At 37.6% G+C, this 16,692-nt stretch overlaps 1 pseudogene; it reads left to right on the plus strand.

Annotated features, from left to right (window-relative positions):
- Positions 1–288: 288 nt before the first annotated feature.
- Positions 289–16,692, plus strand: part of LOC118893981 — a 172,070-nt pseudogene continuing 155,666 nt past the window's right edge.

Here is a 16,692-nt window from a genome sequence, read left to right on the forward strand (position 1 = left end):
GGTGACAGAAACAGACTCTGGTTAACTGAAGCAAAGTAACAATAATAATTAACAAAAATAAAATAAATTATAGACCCTAATGAAAAAGTGAACAATCAGGCGTTGGGAGCAATAGGATCAAAGATGCTCCAAGAAATTAGGAAAGAGGCATTAACAGAGTATCTCTTCAAGGGATGGCCATTGGAAGGACGCATTTCAATGCTTTGTGTCAATGTCCCCTCACTGAAGACTCAAACTCCTGGGAGGGTAGGGTTAGTCTTATCTCAGACACGTGTCTAATCAGTGCACATGACTCTCCCGCCAGAACAGCATGGAAGGAGGGAAGTGAAGTCCCCAGAAGGAAAACGGGAACGTTAGTAACAAAGAAAGGGGAAGGGCTGCTGGGTGGATCAAAACCATAGGTTCCACCGTAGCCCGTCTCAGAAAATATTGGTTCTGAACAGAAACAAGCCTTGGCTTAGGAAACCCATTCGTGCAATTCGATTCATACGGCCAGTGCAGCATAAAAACTTACATTATTCAAACTTTTAAATTTAGAAAGAAATCTGATGTAAAAGCTCATACTCTTAAAAATATACTTCCCAGCTCTGCCGCTAAAAGCATTTCACCTACAGCAATAGCAGCACCTGTGTACACAACTTGCCATTAGGAGAACTCATAAAGCGCAGATTACGATTTCAAATCACACTCAAAGGAACCAGGACTCCTTGGTTCCTGGCTTCATGTCTTAGGACAGAAAAAATTAGGATGGTGATGGTACCTCCTATGGTTATAGCAGAACAAGACTTTTTCTAGGATGACAGGATGTGCTGAAACGACAACAGATCAGCTGAAAGAGCAGCTACTCACCAAGCCATGATGATTCAAACATCCAAACCAAAATATAATAACAGTTACGGTTAATTAGAACAGTTGAGTCTGTGGAAGGCAGAATTCATTACGGCACCGAAACAGAAAAGTTAATTTAGAAGGCGTCCCGGGAGACGTAAGGGGCGGTGCGCAGGCGCGTCATCGACCATTGGTGGCGCGCGCACCATCACGTCTCCGTCAGGCGGGCGATCCGCTGAGCACGTGACCTCGGCTGAGTCCGCCCAGCCGTGCGGGCCGCTGCCGGGGCGAGGGATTTCTTGGCCTTTGGTCCTTTCCTCTGTTGTTACGGGGAATAAACCTCTCTCGAAACTGACTAGCCCACTCCCGGAAAGGGAACAGATATTTAAGATCCTTTCATCTTCCTTCCACAGAACACGGAGCCCGGCGTCCGCGGGCGGCGGTTTTGTCAGGTGTCTGTCACCTTGAAAAATGGCTGATGGACAGGACCATTGCTCTGGTGGACATGGACTGTTTTTTGTTTGTTTTTGTTCAAGGGGAGCAGCGGCAAAATCCCCATTTGGGGACTAAAACTTGTGCGGTTGTACAGTACAAATCATGGAAGGCTGGCGGAGTAATTGCAGTATGTTACGAAGCTTGTGTGCTTGGGGTCACTAGAAATATGTGGGCAGATGATGCTAAGACGTTATGTCCAGATCGTCTACTGTCATGAGTTCGTGAGTCCTGTGGGAAAAGCTGACCTCACCGAGTACCGGGAAGCCAGTGTGGAAGTGATGGAGGTAAGGTCTCATTTTGCTGCGACTGAACGTGCCCGCCTTGACAAGCTTACGGAGACCTGACCAGTGCTGTACGAGAGAGGCTACAAAAAGCTCCAGGGTCAGCCTGTCTCAGCAGACTTGTTGCCGAGCACGTACATTGAAGGGTTGTCCCAAGGCCTTACAGCAGCAGAAGGGACTGTTCAGAAAGGTACTTCCATAACATCATATCGTTTCTGCTTCCTGCCTTTGGAACCTGCTTTGTTTGGTCACTCTGATCCTTCTTGGATTGATTGAAAGGAAACTTAGACTACAACCTGAATGAATCACAAGGACTCACGTGGAAGGATGTACAGATTCTCTCATCTTTCCAGGTAAGTGGATGTTGACCTGTGAAAGAGGTCATCCATTAACTTTGTTTATGCTGTATACTTTGTTGAACAAATTCTCTTAGTCCATCAGTTTTTCACCTTGTGGTTGTGCACTTTGAATCTCGTTTTAGACATCCATTTCTATCAGAATTTCCTAAAGACATTTCTCTACATGTTTCTTCTATTTGCCTTATAGCTTCTTTTTAGGTATTTCAACTATATGGAGTTTAGCTTTTTATTTGATTTAAGGTAGGGAGCCACCTTAATTATTATTCTTATCTCAAGTTGGTTTTCCCAGCATTTATTAAACAGTCCATTCTTTCTTAACTTCTGATATGTAAGTGGGTCTGTTTCTGTAGTATCCCATTAATCTGTCTGCTTCTGCTCCAGAAACATATTATTTTTATTACTGTTCACAGTATTTCATAATATTTGATAATGACTCCCCTCTGCTTTTGTTTTTCAAAATTGTCTTGGCTATTTATGCACCTTTATTGTTCAGTATGTGTTTTAGAATACATTAGTTGAATTCCTCAAAAATTTTGATGGAATTACATTGAATTTCCATATTTAGAGAGGATGGTTACCTTAATGTTAAATTATTTCATCCATAAACAAATTTCAGCAATTTTTTAGGTCTTCATTTATGTCCCTTTTAGTGATTTTTAAGTTAAAATTTTTGATTTATAGTTCTGCTTCTTTTGCGATCTGGAATCCAGTATGTTTTCCCTTTTCTTTCTCATCTGAACTTTTAATTGATATAATATACGTAAAGTGTACAGACTGTAAGTGTACACTTTGACTAATTTTCACAAAGTAAGCCCACTTATATAAGCAGCACCCAGATCAAAAAACACCAGAACTCTAGAAGCCACCCTTACCTACCCTCCCAGTCATTATCCTTCCTTACATTATCCCCTCTCTCCTACATTACCACTATCTTGATTTCTATTTAGCTTATTTCTGAACTTTATAAAATTGAAATCATGCAGTATATACTTGAGTATGGCTTCCTTCACTCAACTTTGTCTTTGTGAGATTCATCCATTCTGTTGTATATAGTTGAGTTAGTTTACTCTCATTGCTCTGTAGTATTCCATTGTATGAATATACCACAGTTTACCCTTATGATGGATATTTAGGTTGTTTCCAGTTTTGGACTACTAGGAATAGTGCTGCTAAGAATATTCTTGTAAATATCTTTTGGTGAACAAATGTATGCATTTCTGTTGGGTATATGACTAAAAGTGCTCAGTTGTGGGGTTTGCCTATATTCAGCTTTAGTTTGCCTGTAGTCACCTTTACTAGAGACTACTAAAAATTTTCCAAAATGGTAGTACTGATTTATAATTCCACTAGCAGCATATGAGAGTTCTAGTTGTTCCACATCTTTATCAACACTTGCTTTTTTCTCTTCTGTACTTTAGCCATTTTGATAGGTGTACAGTTATATCATATTATGGTTTTAGTTTGCATGTTCCTGGTGTTAATGAAATTGAGCACCTTTTTGTCAGTTTGATGACCATTCTTCTATCATGAAGTGCCTGTTTAAGTATTTGCCCTTTTTTTTTTTTTGATTAATTGTCTCATTCAACTATAGGACTTTATATATTTTGTATATGAGTCATTATCAAATATATGTATTACAGTATCTTCTGATTTGTGGCTTGTTTTTCAGTCTCTTAATAGTAGCTTTTGATGTATGGAAGGTTCTTAATTTTAATTTGGTCCAGGTTATCTTTTTTTTTCTTTCATGGATAATATTTTTTAATGTCCTGTTTAAGAAATCTTTACCTACCTCAAGTTCATGAAGAAACTCTCCTATATTATTTTAGAAGCTTTATTGTCTTGCCTTTTGCAGTTACATTTACAATCCATTGTGTGTGTGACTGTAGGGTGTGAGATAGGTATCAAGATTCCTTTTTTTATTATATGAGTATCCAATTATAATATCTTTATTATTAAAGATTTACTTTTTTCTATAAAGGTCTTGTGCATTCATCATGTTAGTTCCTAGATGCTTTAATTTTTTTGTTGCTATAGTGAGTTTGCTTTTTTTTTTTCTATTATATTTTCTACTTGGTTAGTGATATGTAGGGGAATGATAAGTGATTTTTTTTTTGTAAATTCATCTTTATTTACTTTATCTACCTGACAAAAACTTGAGATATAATCTGCATGAAAGTCCTTTAATAAATAAAATGTACTTGATGGTTAAAAGTATTTTCTTAGACTAGAATAAAATTAGGACAATTAAAAACTTGCTTTTGGGACTTCCCTGGTGGCACAGAGGTTGAGAATCCGCCTGCCAATGCAGGGGACACGGGTTTGATCCCTGGTCCGGGAAGATCCCACATGCCGCGGAGCAACTAAGCCCATGCGCCACGACTGCTGAGCCTGCGCTCTGGAGCCCGCGAGCCACAACTACTGAGCCTGTGTGCCACAACTACTGAAGCCCGCACGCCTAGAGCCCATGCTCCACAACAAGAGAAGCCACCGCAATGAGAAGCCCGCGCACCGCAACGAAGAGTAGCCTCTGCTCGCCGCAACCAGAGAAAACCCGCGCGCAGCAACAAAGACCCAACGCAGCCAAAAATAAATAAATAAATAAATAAATTTAAAAAAAAAAAAAAAAAAAAAAAAACTTGCTTTTGTGGTAATATTAGATTATGATAGTTCTAGATACCAGATATAAGAGAATCTGGGTCTTATTTGCTTTTAATCAAATATTATGAAAGTGGAATTCAGCTGGATATCCCAGAGCAAAGAATTCTGCATCTAGATGCTTTTCAACAGGGTGTCTACACCTTTTTGTAAAAAATTTTCTAGTACTTTTGATAATGGCTATATTCAAAACTATGTATCTATTCTCCTCTTCAGTTGTAATGTGTACTTTTAGAACTATTATTTTGTAACATTATTCTTATTTAGAAGAGCTCTTTCAGTAAAAAATCTTTGAATGTTGGACATTAACCAAAAGGATATAAATCTGTAGCAAGTTAACTCTGTGGGGAACTTGTAAGGGCAATCTGTTATTACTTGTAGAAGCAATACAGATTCATCCAGAAAAAAACTCCAAGAGAGTATAGCTTATTTCTAGCAACAGTGGTGAATTTTCCATGGGCTCCATGTTTTAAAGTAAGAATAAATAATAAATGGTGTACAAAAGTAATTGTAATGTGAAGATAGTATTTTTATTTATGTTAATAAGTAGTGAAATATTGAAATGAGTAAATATTTTTTCTTACTTCTGTAAGTATATGTATATTTTTAATGTACAGCTATGTACTTGTTTCTCTCTGTGTGTGCAGAAATGAGTGAACACAGGAAAGTTGAATAAGTCAAATAGATCCAGAAAAGGTAATTACAGTACCAACAACAAGGACTGAAAAACACCAGTGGCCACAGATAATAACCAACTAGAAAAGAGTGTATCAGTTGATCAGTCCTCATGATCATACACAACAACAAAAATTTTTAAAAAGGGGCGGACAGTGTGATACATAATGAATAATTAGACCAGAATCCCAAAGAAAAGAATTAACTGAACAAGCTTGATCCCTGATGTCTAGTAGAGAAAACCTCTAGGTGACCTTACTAATTAAAATTAAATACTGATTTGATCTATAATTTGGTTCCAGTAATACTAAAACTAGATTAATATATCAAAGTGGCAAGACAATACCCGATTTAGGGAAAGAAGGAGACAATCCAAATTTGGCAATAAAAAAGATACAAATGGTATTGAGTATTTTTTTTACATGCACAATTCCCTGGAATATGAAAGACACCAACCTCTCCAAAACCAAGTCAGACCTGCGATCAACCACATATTTCGACAGCCCAAATTTTTTCTTTCTTTTCCACTGTGCTGTGCTGATAATGTTTCAGCCTTCCTTAATCCTGTCCAAGTTGAGATGTGCTTTGCCTTCATTGAGATTAAGGTACAGTCTCCAAACCTACTACCATCTACAGGTTTTCTTTCATTAGAAACATATTATTAATTATTCTGATGGAAGGAGAGCAGGAAGAAAGAAAAAAAATTTTTAAGAAAGGAGAAAGAGAAAGAGGGAAGGAAGGGAGGAAGGAAGGAAGGAAGGGGAAAGGGGGGAAGGAAGGGGAGGGAGGGAAGCAGAGGAAGGACATAAAGTAACCTTCTGAGACACCAAGTTGCTAAGCATTAGGAAATACTCATGAGCTGCACAACCTTATGGGATAATAGATAAGTGAGAAACAATAATCATTTAATTGGTTTCCTTATATATGTAGATTCTATTCAAAACATAAATCTTGTTTGCCTTGTTCATTCTTATATCACTATTATCTAGAACAAAAGTGCTTGGCACATAGTAAATGCTCAAAAATATCTGTAAGATAAATTGAATAGATGAATGAGTTCATGAGTGTGGGTACTCAGGTCCAATTTTGCCATGATGGTTGCTCAACATGATAGTTAGTGTTAAGCTGTGTCAGTTCAGGTACTCCTGGAAGCAGATACAGAGATGGACTTAGAAGAGCAAGAAATGTATTGGGGGAAATAAATTGGTGTGAATAGTAGGAAGGAAAAGACTTTGTATCACAATGCTGTTTTGTCACTTGTGAATGGAGAGAGGAAAGGAAGGAGGATTGGGTAGGAAGAGCCTCAGACTGCAATGTAGCTCAAGAAAGTCCCAGTCAGGCCAATGGGGAAGCCAAAAGCAAAGATTAGAGAAGTCCCATATGGGGCCAAAATGACCTGGCTCTACAGTACTTGGTGCACAGAACCCCTCCTGGGCTGTTACTGGCTGTGAGCAGCCCTGGAAGAGCATGAACTTGGAGTTGAAGACTGTGGAGGATCCCAAATTTGCAATATCTGGAGGCTCTCTGCTAATTACACTCTTAAACAGATTCTTTCTTGATAGGGGATTGAGTGGCATACCTCCATGGCCATAGAAACCAAAAGGCTCCCTGTTTCTAATGTTGAGTAGATCAGATTCAATATCAACACTAAATCTTCTCTCCTCATTCCTACCATGAACTCTGTGAACTTTTTCTTCTTGAATACAGGAGATTATTCCTTTCTTCCCATTCAATGTCTGCGCGGATTTGAAACCTTTCACTTATGCGAATGTTTCTTTTGCCAAGAGAGTTGACAGATGTCAACTTTTTAAATTACACATAGAAAGGGCAACTCTATTGCCAACTATCAAAGACTACAAAGTCATTCCATCATTTTACAAATATCCCTCACTTAAGTGGTAAACTTTCAGTAAATGTCCATATCTAGCTTGTAAACCAAAGCTGGCATCCCTTTGCATCCATACCTAATCCTAGGACACTTCTTCCCTATATTAATCCAAAATAAGGGATAAGACACATATACAAATAAATATGGTATATATTTTATAGATATATAATTTTAAAATATGCAAAAAATATGTAACATAACACTATAATGTGGATAGTGAAAAGTGCTAATGAAGTACAAACATATGCAACGGAAGTTCAGAGAAAGGAAAGACTACTTCAAACTGGGAGGACTGGAGGAGAGTTTCATGGAGAAGATGTCATTTACTCTGGGTCTTTAAAGCTGAGTAAAATTTGTACATGTGGAGATGAGGTAAATGACATTGGCAGAGAGAATCACATGCACAAGAGCATGGAGCCAAGAAAGTACAACCTTGTAAAAAACAAGAACTCAGAGCATAATAGTTTTCATGGCAGTAGGATCAATTAACTGACAAGTTTCAGGCAGCTCTTAGTTCCTAAGTTTGAAATCTAAGATACTGTCAGCCTGCTGATCACTAGTAGATGTACTGTTATTATTGTCTGTTCATAAGTTTGACATCAGAAAAATGCACTTGGGCATAAATCTGACCATTGTCTCTTGGCCATCAGGACCATCCTGCCTTGAGGACACATTTTATTAGCATGTACAATGTATGCTAAAAGACTGAACTGAAGACACCCATAAAGTGTAGCTATTGCATGACAGAGTGTTTAAAAATAAGTTTAAGGTGTCATTAGTTCAAGTGGTGGCTCTGACACCAAATAGCTGCTCTTTGACTGATCTAAGAATGAACACATTCTCTCTATACAGTGTTCCATTAGCGATTTTAATTGCATGCTAAGCTTTATAATTTGTTGCTGTCATTTAGGTTCATGTACTGTACTAATATTTATTCTGCATATTATATAACACCTTATTAAGTTTATTGCCCGCTTTCTATAAATTTTTTTATCAGACTTCATGTGAGAAGCTAACTTACATATCTATTAAAAGTAGTGCTTGAGTTACAGGTTCTCTTAGTATTCTGAACAGAGTTTTTAAATTAAGTCTATGGAAGGAAAAAGGAGATGGTTTGCTCCCCAAATAGGAAAAAAAACCTGTATATACATCCTATTACACAATATCTATGCCCTGAGGACCATGAATAATATAAATGGTGATTACTTGGTTTGTCTTTTTCATGCCCTCCATGGAGTTTTCTCTGACAAATGGGACCTGAATATGTACCTTCCTTTAATTCACATTCAATAAGTGAATGGCCATTCACTTTGCCTAGCACAATGTCTCAGACATTAAAGCTTAATGAAAATTTTTAATGAAATAAATAAATATGTAATAATTAAGGTCTACTTCCTAAACATCTCCTCCATTACATTATATCACATAATATATGCTCAATAAGTCACAATGATGGTAGAGACACAAATTCAAAATATAATTCGAGAACAACAGCAAACTCCTCATGACCATCTCAGCACATATCCTTGTCTCTCCTTTCATTCTTTCTCTACCTTTCTAAACTTAACTCTCTGGACTGCTCGAGCTCAAGATGGTGGAGTAGAAGGACATGGGTTCACCCCTCCTTACAGAAACATCAAAATCACAACTAACTGCTGAACAACCATCCACAGAAAAATGTTGGAATCTACCAAAAAAGATACCCTACAGCCAAAGACAAAGAAGAAGCCACAACGAGACAGTAGGAGGGGTGCAATCGTGATAAGATCAAATCTCATACCCACTGGGTGGGTGACCCACAGACTGGAGAGCAGTTGTACCATGGAGGCCTTCCCACAGGAGTGAAAGTCCTGAGCCCAACATCACACTTCCAACCCTGGGGATCCAGCAACAGGAGGAGGAGCCCCTAGAGAATCTGGCTTTGTTAGCCAGCAGGGTTTGATCGCAGGAAATCCATGGGACTGGGGGAAATAGAGACTCCACTCTCGGTGGGCGCACACAAGGTCCCGTGCACACCAGAACCCAGGGGAAAAAAAGGTGACCTGATAAGAAACTGGGCCAGACCTACCTGCTGGTATTGGAGGGTCTCCTGTGGAGGCAGGGGGGTGGCTGTTGCTCACTGAAGGGACAAAGACACTGGCAGTGGCAATTCTGAGGAGTACTCATTGGCATGAGCCCTCCTGGAGGCCGCCATTAGCTTCACCCAACAGCCTATAGGCTCCAGTCTTGGGACACCTCAGGCCAAACAACCAGCAGGGCAGGAACACAGCCCACCCATCAGCAGACGGGCTTCTTAAAGTTTTCCTGAGCACGGTCTTGCCCACCAGAGGGACGAGACCCACCTCCACCCACCAGTGGAGTTCAGCCCATCAGGAAGCCTGCACAAGCCTCTTACACAGCTTCATCCACCAGAGGGCAGACAGCAGAAGCAAGAAGAACTACAGTCCTGCAGCCTGCAGAATGGAAACCGCAATCACAGAAAGTTAGACAAAATGAGACAACAGAGGAATATGTCCCAGAGGAAGAAACAAGATAAAACCCCAGAAGGACAACTAAGTGAAATGGACATAGGCAACCTGCCGGAAAAAGAATTCACAATAATGATAGTGAAGATGATCCAAGACCTCAGAAAAAGAATGGAGGTGAGGATCAAGAAGATGCAAGAAATGTTTAACAAAGTCATGGAAAAACTAAAGAACAAACAAACAGAGATGAACAATATAATAACTGAAATGAAAAATACACTAGAAGGAATCAATAGCCGAATAACTGAGGCAGAAGAACGGGTAAGTGACCTGGAAGACAGAATGGTGGAAATCACTGCCACAGAACAGAATAAAGGAAAAAGAATGAAAAGAAATGAAGACAGCCTAAGAGACCTCTGGGACATTAAACACACCAACATTCACATTATAGGGGTCCCAGAAGGGGAAGAGAGAGAAAGCACCTGAGAAAATATTTGAAGATAAAATAGCTGAAAAATTCCCTAACATGGTAAAGGAAAGAGTCACCCAAGTCCAGGAAGCACAGAGTCCAAGATAGGATAAACTCAAGGAGGAACACAAGACACATAGTAGTCAAATCAACAAAGACTAAAGACAAAGAAAAAATACGAAAAACAGCAAGGGAAAAGCAACAAATAACATAAAAGGGAATTCCCATACGGTTATCAGCTGATTTCTCAACAGAAACTCTGCAGGCCAGAAGGGAATAGCACGATATATTTAAAGTGATGAAAAGGAATAACCTACAACCAAGAATATTCTACCCAGCAAGGCTCTCATTCAGCTTTGATGGAGAAAGCAAAAGCTTTACAGACAAGCAAAAGCTAAGAGAATTCACCACCAGACCAGCTTTGCAACAAATGCTAAAGGAACTTCTCTAAGCAGAAAAAAGAAAAAGAAAGAAAGCCACAACTAGAAACAGGAAAATTACTAATGGAAAAGCTCACCAGTAAAGGCAAACATACAATAAAGGTAGGAAAACATCCACACACAAATATGATATCAAAACCAGCAATTGTGAGGAGAGCACAAATGCAGGCTCTTGGAAATGCATATGAAATTAAAAGGCCAGCAACTTAAAACAATCTTGTTTATATACAGATGGCTATATCAAAACCTCATGGTAACCACAAACTGAAAATCTACAATACATACACACACAAAAAGAAAAAAGAATCCAAACATAACACTAAAGTTAGTCATCAGATCACAAGAAAAGAGAACAAAAGAGGAAGGGAACAAAAACAAACCCCAAACAATTAACAAAATGACAAGAAGAACATACATATCAATAATTACCTTAAACGTAAATGAATTAAATGCTCCAACCAAAAGACTTAGACTGGCTGAATGGATATGAAAACAAGACCTGTATACATACTCTCTACAAGAGAGCCACTTCAGATCTAGGGACACATACAGACTGAAAGTGAAGGGATGGAAAAAGGTACTCCATGAAAATGGAAATCAAAAGAAAGCTGAAGTAGCAATACTCATATCAGACAAAATGGACGTTAAAATAAAGACTGTTACAAGAGACAAAGAAGGACACTATGTAATGATCAAGGGAATAGTCCAAGAAGAAGATATAATAATTGTAAATATATTTGCACCCAACATAGGAGCACCTCAATATATAAGGCAAATACCAACAGCCATAAAGGGAGAAATCGATAGTAGCACAATAATAGTGGGGGACTTTAACACCTTACTTTCACCAATAGACAGGTCATCCTGTCTATTCATAAGGAAACACAGGCCTTAAATGACACATTAGACTAGATGGACTTAACTGATATTTATAGAGCATTCCATACAAAAGCAGCAGGATACACATTCTTCTCAAGTGCACATAGAACATTCTCCAGGATTGAGCACATGCTGGGCCACAAATCGAGCCTCAGTAAATTTAAGAAAATTGAAATCATATCAAGCATATTTTCTGACCACAACACTATAAGTTTAGAAATCAACTACGAGAAAAAAAACTAAAAAACACAAACACATGGAGCCTAAAAAATATGCAACCAGTGGATCACTGAAGAAATCAAAGAGGAAACAAAAAAATACCTAGAGACAAATGAAAATGAAAGCCCCATGATCCAAAACCTATGGGATGCAGCAAAAGCAGTTCTAAGTGGGAAGGTCATAGCAATACAATCTTAACTCAGGAAACAAGAAAAATCACAAACAACCTAACCTTACACCTAAAGCAACTAGACAAAGAAGAACAAACAGAACCCATAGTTAGCAGAAGGAAAGAAATCATAAAGATCAGAGCAGAAATAAATGGCATAGAGACCAAGAAAACAATAGAAAAGATCAATGAAACTAAAAGCTGGTTCTTTGAAAAGATAAACAAAATTGATAAACTGTTAGCAAGACTCATCAAGAAAAAAAGGGAGAGGGTTCAAACCAATAAAATTAGAAATGAAAAGGAGAAGTTACAACAGATACCACAGAAATACAAAGCATCCTAAGAGACTACTACAAGCAACTATATGCCAATAAAATGAACAAGAAATGGAAGAAATGGACAAATTCTTAGAAAGGTACAATATCCCAAGACTGAACCAGGAAGAAAAAGAAAATATGAACAGACCAATCACAAGTACTGAAATTGAAACTGTGATTTAAAAACTCCCAACAAACAAAAGTGCAGGACCAGATGGCTTCACAGGTAACTTCTATCAAACATTTAGAGAAGAGTTAACACCTGCCCTTCTCAAACTATTCCAAAAAATTTCAGAGGAAGGAATACTCCCAAACTCATTCTATGAGGCCATCATCACCCTGATACCAAAACCAGACAAAGATATCACACACACACAAAAAAATTGTAGGCCATTATCACCACTGACCATAGATGCAAAAACCTTAGTAAAATACTAGCAATCCTAATCCAAGAATACATTAAATGGATCATACACCATGATCCAGTGGGATTTATCCCAGGGAGGAAAGGATTTTTCAATATCCACAAATCAATCATTGTGATATACCACATCAGCAAACTGAAGTATAAAAACCATATGATCATCTCAATAGATGAAGAAAAAGCATTTGACAAAATTCAACACCCATTTATGATAAAAAAAAAAAAACTCTCCAGAAAGTGGGCATAGAGGGAACATACCTCAACATAATAAAGGCCATAGATGACAAACCTACAGCTAACATCATACTCAATGGTGAAAAGCTGAAAGCATTTCCTCTAAGATCAGGAACAAGACAAGGATGTCCACTCTCACCACTTTCATTCAACATAGTTTTGGAAGTCCTAGCCACAGCAATCAGAGAAGAAAAGGAAATAGAAAGAATCCGAATTGGAAAAGTAGAAGTAAAACTGTCACTGTTTGCAAATGACATGATACTATATGTAGAGAATCCTAAAGATGCTACTGGAAAACTACTAGATATCATCAATAAATTTGGTAAAGTTGCAGGATACAAAATTAATACACAGAAATCTGTTGCATTTCTATACTGTGAGCTCCAGAGTCAGATATACCTGGGTCAAACCCCAGCTCTTCTGTCTTATATGTCATTCAACCTCTCTGTGCCTCTGATTCTTGAGCTATGAAATAAGGTAATAATACATATTTTATAAGGTCATTGTTAGGGTTAAATGGAAAAATGTATATAAAGCATCTTGTACAAAGTAAGTACTCAATAAATGGTTGTTTTTATTCCTAAATTATTTCATTTCTTTTTCTTATTTTCACTCAATATCCTTTAAAATTGCCCTAGAATAATCTGTTCCATACACGTACAGCAACAACATTCCTAGAAAGCTCTTGTCATGTCACTTCATCATTGGTATGTATAGCAACCTTCAAATCAGTCAAAGAAGGGAGGGCCAATTAAAACAAGCGTAGGTTTTCTTAGAACACAACTTAGGGAAGTGACATGTCTGACATACAGTGCGTGTTTCAGATGGTGAGTTTTACATTTTAAAATAAAAGAACCCAGAGTCTGAGTTGTGAATAAATTACTGCTACTTTAAAATGCCTTTTTAAAGTCTTGTTTCTTATCGCTTCTGATGAATAAAAATGCTAGACAAGTGGAGAGGGGACAGGGAAGAAATTAAATTGATGGTGTTAATTTATTACCTTGTTTCATTTGTTGTTGAAAAACAAAATCAACATAGAAGGGGTGGGGCTTCCCTGGTGGCACAGTGGTTTAGAATCTGCCTGCCAATGCAGGGGACACGGGTTCGAGCCCTGGTCCAGGAAGATCCCACATGCCGCGGAGCAACTAAACCCATGCGCCACAACTACTGAGCCTGGACTCTAGAGCCCAGGAGCCACAACTGCTGAGCCCTCGTGCCACATCTACTGAAGCCCACACACCTAGAGCCCATGCTCCGCAACAAGAGAAGCCACCACAATGAGAAGCCCACGCGCCGCAACTAGAGCAAGCCTGCACACAGCAACGAAGACCCAATGCAGCCAAAAGTAAATAAATTTATTTTTAAAAAAACATAGAAGGAGTAAGGAAGTACAAGAGGGAATGAGAGATGCATTTGCCATTGCAGTATATCAAGATATCAGTATCTGTAGCTCATTTTTTAAAGTCACTGAAAATACACAATTTTAGAAAATAAATGCAGAACTTCCCATCAAGAAGCTTATACCAAATAAATTAATATTTTGATTAACACAAATATAAAGATGTATTCAGAGGAGAAGCATAGGTTAATTTCCCACCCCAGATGCCCAACACAGGTCAGAGGTGAGAGTGGGGCCCAAAGAGAAGAAAATTTCAAACCTGAATATATTGTCAGTAATAAACCAGAAGTCTTTTGAACATGTCATATAATCCAACATAATTTCTCCAAGATATGTCACTTCATGTCCTTTTAGATCTATGTAAAGCAACAGAGAGAAACAAATTCTCGGTTTATTCAAATCAGTGTAAGTTGGTTGATTTTCCTACCTGTCTCCTTGAAGTAAAGAAAAAGCAATTAGATGATTTCTGAAAAATTAAACCATAGTTACTAAAATCTTAAAAATGAGTCCTGCTTTATATGTTTGTTTTTGTTGTGGTTGTTTTATGATACTGTTGTTTAAAAGGAAATCTACTTTTTAAAAGATGTTCAGGATGATCTGAGAATGAGTGAGATAGATCCAATTAAAACCTCATTACAATGGAACATAATGTCTTCAAAGAAAAACTCCCAGGCACACCTAGCCAAACATTAGGGATTCATTTTCCCAGAGGGTGGAACTGTCTGTGAAGGTAATGAAAAAAGACCTATATTCTCAAGGTCAATGAACCAGAGGTGCAAATATAGCTAACGATGTGTTTTTACAACAAGTCCCTGTTTTTCCTTTCATCCTTACTGAGACCATGGTCATTTTGACATTTCCATATTTGATGCTAACCTAACAGCTAATGTGTGTTTTTAAATGGAATAGCTAAAGAATTTTAGAATAGAAGTTTTACCACAATGCAGCTTTTATACTTTCAACTATTGTTTGATCTTTTTGCAAGGAAAACTTCTTATGAACTCTAAAGTATTCTTTCATGTATTCCACTTTAGGTGACCTGTTCATTTTATTTTTACCTTCATCATGCATATCCATCACCAAAAAATATATGCTTTATTTGTTTTATCCAGTCACAGCATTTCATTTTCAATTTGAACTTACATGCTCCCTGAATGTACATAATGTCAAAAAGATAGATTTGCATGTCTTACCTGATTTGTAATTAGGGTTATTAGCAGCAAAATATCCCGGAAAGATTTTGTGTCAGCTAGGTTCTGGGCTCCTTGGCAACAGGTAAAAAAAAAAAAGGAAATCCAGGACACCTCCTTCACAACAATCTCCTTCCATCTTATAGTCTTTTGTTGAGTCTTTTCATTTTAGATTTTCTTCCCAAGAAACTAGGTAGATATGCCTGCCGGCATCCATAGAGCCTTTTGTTAATACTGTAATGACAGAAGTAGACCATTGAAAGGTGTGCTTGAAGTATGCAATTTCCAGTTTCTTTTGAGTGATTCAATATACACTCTTTGCTTTCAGTTCAGACTAAACACAACCAAAAGTATACCTCTAGAAATTACAGATTTTATGCTTTCCAATTCCACATTTCCCAGTTTTCGTACAACTGGAAATCAGGAGGTTATCAATATTACACCAAGGAAAATGTGGGAAGGAGGGTATCTCCTTTCTTTTTTAATAATCCATAAGAACTCCATTACATTCATGGTGATTTTTCTTAATCCCATTTTTACCATGATACCAAACCATCATGATACTACTTCATTGTATAAGGTACCCAAAGTATTGGATGAAGCAACCAGGAGACACACTCTGGCCATGCTGCTAGAGTAATTTTTACTATCCAAATATAATGATATGAATACTTAGAAGTGGAGATTGGCATATTGATTCCAAAATGGGTTTTGCTGTATGTCTCCAAGAACTTCAAAACCTAACACTTAATTCTGGAAATTAATGTGCTAATCATTTTTTCAATGATTAGAAAAAAAGTGCCTAATAAATGGACACATAGTTAATATTTTTAACCTCTGATTTTATTTTATTTTATATTTTATTTTATTTTATTTTATTTTTGGTTAACCAGCTTATCTCACATTGAAGGGGAAATCAACACTGATTACTGGGATCCAGAGGAGGCCCTAGTCAAAGATATTCCCCTTTAAAGTGATACTTAACATTTTGTTAAGGATCATCCCCATCTACTCAGTGGTAGCAGTTCATATTAATAGTCATTTATGATGGAATGTGTTTTAGAGGATTTTAGAGAAGATTTTATCAAAGAAATGGGGAAGAATGCTTGAATGCACTAGGAAATTCAGGAGACCTGGGAATTGGTGTTGATAGCGTAGCAGCTCCTAACTTTTTCACCTCCAATGACCTATTTTATTATGTACATTGTTCACCAAGCATAACCCAGAAATTTCTACAGTAGTATAATGGCTAATCAGATCTTCTCATTGAATGTTTGATGAAGCTTTAGGAAGCTTATCAAACCCT

This window comes from Balaenoptera musculus, chromosome 4 (assembly GCF_009873245.2).
Source record: "Balaenoptera musculus isolate JJ_BM4_2016_0621 chromosome 4, mBalMus1.pri.v3, whole genome shotgun sequence".
NCBI classification, from domain to species: domain Eukaryota; kingdom Metazoa; phylum Chordata; class Mammalia; order Artiodactyla; family Balaenopteridae; genus Balaenoptera; species Balaenoptera musculus.